Source organism: Triticum urartu, chromosome 3, assembly GCF_003073215.2.
Source record: "Triticum urartu cultivar G1812 chromosome 3, Tu2.1, whole genome shotgun sequence".
NCBI lineage: Eukaryota > Viridiplantae > Streptophyta > Magnoliopsida > Poales > Poaceae > Triticum > Triticum urartu.
Genome location: NC_053024.1, coordinates 12,859,012 through 12,865,720, shown reverse-complemented (window position 1 = coordinate 12,865,720; position 6,709 = coordinate 12,859,012).

The window sequence follows — 6,709 nt, the reverse complement described above, 5'->3', positions numbered from 1 at the left end:
ACACACCATTACGCCGAGGTGTTCTAGGCGGCGTGAGTTGTGAAACTATTCCACATTTTCTTAAGTGTGTGCCAAATTCGTGACTCAAGTATTCTCCCCCATGATCTGATCGCAAGAACTTGATTTTCCTGTCACGTTGATTCTCCACCTCACTCTGAAACTCCTTGAACTTTTCAAAGGTCTCAGAGTTCTGTTTCATTAAGTAGACATACCCATATCTACTCAAGTCATCAGTGAGGGTGAGAACATAACGATAGCCACCGCGAGCCTCAACACTCATTGGACTGCACACATCAATATGTATGATTTCCAATAAGTTGGTTGCTCGCTCCATTGTTCCTGAGAACGGAGTCTTGGTCATTTTACCCATGAGGCATGGTTCGCACGTGTCAATTGATTCGTAATCAAGAGACTCTAAAAGTCCATCTGCATGGAGCTTCTTCATGCATTTGACACCTATGTGACCAAGGCGGCAGTGCCACAAGTATGTGGGACTATCATTATCAACCTTACATCTTTTGGTATTCACACTATGAATGTGTGTAGCATTACGCTCGAGATTTATTAAGAATAAACCATTCACCATTGGAGCATGACCATAAAACATATCTCTCATATAAATAGAACAACCATTATTCTCGGATTTAAATGAGTAGCCATCTCGAATTAAACGATATCCTGATACAATGTTCATGCTCAAAGCTGGCACTAAATGACAATTATTGAGGTTTAAAACTAATCCCATGGGTAAATGTAGAGGTAGCGTGCCTACGGCGATCACATCGACCTTGGAACCATTCCCGACGAGCATCATCACCTCGTCCTTCGCCAGTCTCCGCTTATTCCGCAGCTCCTGCTTTGAGTTACAAATGTGAGCAACCGCACCGGTATCAAATACCCAGGAGCTACTACGAGTACTGGTAAGGTACACATCAATTACATGTATATCACATATACCTTTAGTGTTGCCGACCTTCTTGTCTGCTAAGTATTTGGGGCAGTTTCGCTTCAAGTGACCACTTCCCTTACAATAAAAATACTCAGTCTCGGGCTTGGGTCCATTCTTTGGCTTCTTCCCGGCAGCTTGCTTACCGGGCGCGGAAACTCCCTTGCCGTCCTTCTTGAAGTTCTTCTTAACCTTACCTTTCTTGAACTTAGTGGTTTTATTCACTATCAACACTTGATGTTCCTTTTTGACTTCTACCTCTGCTCATTTTAGCATTGAATATACCTCAGGAATGGTCTTTTCCATCCCCTGCATATTGAAGTTCATCACAAATCTCTTGTAGCTCGGTGGAAGCGACTGAAGGATTCTGTCAATGACCGCGTCATCCGGGAGATTAACTCCCAGCTGAGTCAAGCGGTTATGCAACCCAGACATTTTGAGTATGTGCTCACTGACAGAACTATTTTCCTCCATCTTACAGCTGAAGAACTTGTCGGAGACTTCATATCTCTCGACCCGGGCATGAGCTTGAAAAACCATTTTCAGCTCTTCGAACATCACATATTCTCCGTGTCTCTCAAAACGCTTCTAGTGCCCCGGTTCTAAGCTGTAAAGCATGCCACACTGAACGAGGGAGTAATCATTAACACGTGACTGCCAAGCGTTCATAACGTCTTGGTTCTATGGGACAGGTGCTTCACCTAGCGGTGCTTCTAGGACATAATCTCTCTTGGCAGCTATGAGGATGATCCTCAGGTTCCGGACCCAGTCCGTATAGTTGCTGCCATCGTCTTTCAGCTTGGTGTTCTCTACGAACGCATTGAAGTTGAGGACAATGTTGGCCATTTGATCTACAAGACATATTGTAAAGATTTTAGACTAAGTTCATGATAATTAAGTTCATCTAATCAAATTACTCAATGAACTCCCACTCAGATAGACATCCCTCCAGTCATCTAAGTGAAACATGATCCGAGTTAACTAGGCCGTGTCCGATCATCACGTGAGACGGACTAGCCAACATCGGTGAACATCTTCATGTTGATCGTATCTTCTATACAACTCATGCTCGACCTTTCGGTCTTCCGTTTTCTGAGGCCATGTCTGTACATGCTAGGCTCATCAAGTCAACCTAAGTGTATTGCGTGTGTAAATCTGGCTTACACCCGTTGTATTCGAACGTTAGAATCTATCACACCCGATCATCACGTGGTGCTTCGAAACAACGAACCTTCGCAACGGTGCACAGTTAGGGGGAACACTTTCTTGAAATTATTACGAGGGATCATCTTATTTAAGCTATCGTCGTTCTAAGCAAATAAGATGTAAAACATGATAAACATCACATGCAATCAAATAGTGACATGATATGGCCATTATCATTTGCTCCTTTTGATCTCCATCTTCGGGGCTCCATGATCATCCTTGTCACCGGCATGACACCATGCTCTCCAGCATCATGATCTCCATCATCGTGTCTTCTTGAAGTTGTCTCGTCATCTATTACTTCTACTACTATGGCTAACGCTTTAGCAATAAAGTAAAGTAATTACATGACGTTTATGTTGACACGCAGGTCATAAATAAATAAAGACAACTCCTACGGCTCCTGCCGGTTGTCATACTCATCGACATGCAAGTCGTGATGTAGTGTCCGACACCGACAGCCACATGTATCTCACACCCACGATACTTGCTATTTAGGGTTTCCTCTACCGCTCGGTGACCCTCGACGACCCTCGTTCCTGATAAAAAAAAGAGGAAGAAGAAGAAAAAAAGAGGAGAAGAAAGAATAGAGGAGACCGTGAGGACGGCTCCGGTGACCCAATGCCGGTGCAAGAAGGAGACCGTGATGACGTCTCCGGTGACCGAACCGATTCCGGCCATGTATATATATTAGTTAAGCTTCTGCTGACTAGCTAATTGATGCATTCATTGTTTTGGTATGTACACATATTAATTAAGTCTTTGTTCTTTTTTCTAGCCCTCCGGATCGAGCACAACTTTGGTAAAGAGACGAGGCCCGAAGAAAAAGTTGAGCTCGGATGAAAAGTTTGAGATCATAACAATCGCGCCCAACGGCCAACCGATTGAACCCCTCCGGACAAACATCGCATTTGTTGCTCAGTGCGGGGTTTTGGTTAGGGACAAGATCCCGATCAACATCCAGCAATGGTTAAAGCTGGCTATAGAAGACCCTGAGGTGTCTTATATCAATGATATGCAGAAAAATGATCTTTGGACTGAGCTGAAGTCAAATTTCACCCTACCGCCAGAGGATGATCCGGAGAAGCCAGTTAAAGAGCAATTAATCAAGTCTTTTGCTCTTAAGAGGATGGCAGAACTATTTAGGAGGTGGAAGAAAGAGCTGAATAAGTTTGTCGAAAATAAAGAGACACCATAATTCAAGGGCAGATATGAGAAGATCAGAGATCACTGGCCCGCATTTGTGGCCCACAAGATATCGGAAAAGAGTAAGAAGATGTCGGTGACAAACAAGAAAAATGCTGCGAAGAAGAAGCATCACCATCGCACCGGGTCAGGTGGCTACCTCGTAGCCCGGCCTAAGTGGGCCAAGACTGAGAATGATCTGGTTGATAAAGGGATCGAACCAGAGACAATTAACTGGCCAGACCATTGCCGGACTTGGTTCTTCGGGGCTGGCGGAACCTTGGACCCTGTATCAGGGAAGTGCATTTGGAAGAACGATCAAATGGACATACCAGTCAAGAAGCTTCAGCAGTATATCGAAGCAGCGCAGCAAGGGACGTTCTTTCCAGACAGAGAGAACGACGAGCTCACAATGGCCCTCGGGAATCGTGAGTACCCTGGATGGACACGAGGCACGCCAGGCTCCATTCTGTGGAAGGTTGGTTTTCCGGACGCAGGCGGTTACAAATGCCATGAGAGGAGGAAAAAAGTGCAGCAGACCCAAATGCAGGCGCTGCAAGCAAGGGTACAAGCGATAGAGGAACGAGAAGCAAATCGTAGCAAACGAACTGTTGAAGCTTCCCCCAAAGCTACCCCGCCATCTCAGCGGCGAAGCAGCGTCGCTTCCACCGAGCTGCTTCAGCCGGAGCATGTCTTGACGGCTCCTGCCAGCTATCCCGTGGATGCTATCACGGAGTCTCAAAATTGCCACCTTATGACGCAATGGATTAATATGAAGGTCAAGGCGGCTGTTGGCTCTGTTTTTCCTACTGAACCCTGCGCAACTTTTCACTGCCGGCCGATTCTAGAAGGATATGCTAGGGTGATGTTGGATGAAATAACGGAGGGATTTGAGGACCTCCAGCTTGACCACCCTACCGGTGAAGGGGAGACTCGGCTGGGTTCTGCTCTCAAGACTCCATGCTATGGCGGAAGGAGCTCATCAACCTTCCGAACTGGACACCTCCGCCTCCTCCTCCTCCTCCGGCGAGTCAGGGCACTCCGCCTCCTCCACCGCCTCCTCCTCCGGCGAGTGACGATCAGGGCACTCGGCTGGCTCCTTCTCCGGCGTGTGGCGGCACTCCGCCTCCTCCACCACCTCCTCCTCCAGCGAGTGATGATCAGGGCACTCGGTCGGCTCCTTCTCCGGTGCGTGGCGGCACTCCGCCTCCTTCTCCGGCGCGCCCGAGCAGCCAGCCTCCTCCTTCTCCGCCTCGTCATCAACGGCGAAAGAGACCTGCCGCCGCTCCGGCTGCTCCTGCGCATCGTAGTCCTTCTCCTCCGCCTCTTAAGCAAGTAAAGAAGACAACCGCTCCTTCTGCTCTGCCGACATCTAGCAGTACAGCCAGAGGCGGGAGGACATACAGATTCGGTCCTTCTCTGAAGACTCCAGAGAAGTTACCATACGAGAGGTCCCCGGAGGAGAACGCCTAGACCGCACGAGAAGAAGTGAGCAGCTTCTTTGAAGGGGTGAAAGCAAAGAAACATCCACCTCTGAAGGAGAAGGTAGATCCGGTCAAAGCGAAGCGCACTCTGGCTGCCCTGACAAAACCACCCATGTCTCCGCTGAAAGGAAACTATGAGCGCATTATTGGAAAGGAATTTGCCGAAGCGGAGCGGTCGGGAAGTACTGTCAGTGATCAAAGGCTGAAAGAACGACGAGCTGGGAAACAAATTGCCCAGCTTGGCGAACAAGCGAAGCAATCGGCCCCCCCGCTCAAGGTGCCTAGCGACATCGTCGCTAATGATCCGAGGATGGTGCCCAGTTATAGCAATCTTGGCGATAACCTTCCGGACGATGTACATTATGATTTCATGGAGGTGCAGATACAAAGATACGAGTACGGGAAGCCTCTCGTCAAAGATGAAAGATCTCTATCAACGATGATGCGAAGATTGCATGATTGGTACTTGAAAATCTGCAGAGAGTATGGGGGGAGGAGTACTTTGTATGTGAGAGTTAAAAAGGAGCATGACCTCATTGGAATTGAACCGTTGCCTGTTCCATTTGAGGAGTTCTTTCAGTTTTTCAATCAATTGGCCCTCGATAAAGCAACGGTCACCTGCTACTGTCTGTAAGTAGTACTACTTCTGTCATTAAGTCTCTCTATATAGCTCAGCTCTTTCATTGCATGTATTTATAATCATCCTCACTATATTATGCAGATTGAAGATCGCCGAATTGAAGAAAAAACAAGTCAGTGATATTGGGTTCATTAACACATATCTCATAGATGCAACTCAGGTTAAATTTCATGCCGCAGATACCGAGGCCAACTTGCTACGATCGTTGGTAATAAATGAAAACAAAGATATAATACTCTTTCCTTACAACTTCAAGTGAGTGTTACTGTCTTGTGCGTATTCGGTTTCCCTTATATATTAGTCAAGGTTATAGCAATGTAATTGATGAGTTACGCATGCGTGTGCAGTTTCCACTATATTCTCCTAGAGATTAAGCTTGAGCAGGGACTAGTAACCGTCTTAGACTCAAGACGAAAAGATCCCCAGGACTATGCGGACATGACTCAAATGATCGAGAAGTAAGTTAAATCGATCATTATCCACCATATCAACAACTTTGTTCATTTCCTGGTATATCAAGTAATTCTTTTCTTTGTCTGGCAAGGTTTGGAAAAAATTCACCAAAAAAGCTCCAGGACTCCTGAAGAAGCTGCAATTTAGACACCCGAAAGTAAGTACTATAGTAGCATGTTCCGCGCATCTCCTATTGATTCAAGTGCTAGTTTCATCAATACCATTTGGCATTCTTGCTTATCAGTTTGATTGACCTCTATTTCTTGTAAAGTGGTTGTGGCAGGAACAAGGGAATGATTTCTGTGGATACTACATTTGCAAGTCCATCCGCCACACGACCTGTGAGCGGGGCTACACTGACGAACAATATGAAGTACTTAAATAACAACATTCACAATTTTATTTTATTACCATCATTTGTGTTGAGTTTCATTCATTCATATATATATGTATTGACCCCCTTCTTCAAATTAGATGTTTCAGAAGCGGGATGAACTCCTAGCACCAGCTCGCATGTGTGCAATTCAAGAGGAATTGGCGGCATTCTTTCTTGACCACGTGATCGCTGAAGACGGAGAATACTATGTGGACCATGAGTCCGAATGTTAGGAGATTATATTTGTAAGAGATAATTATTTTATATATGTAGCCGGTAGTGTCGGATAGATATACGAGAACTTGTTGTTCGACCAATCTCTCGGAGAAGGAGAGGTGGTCGATATCACTTCTCTCTGTATGCATATATGTTCATGACGATCTTCTGTTTCCTTCGTTTGCTTACTAGCTAGCTAGCGT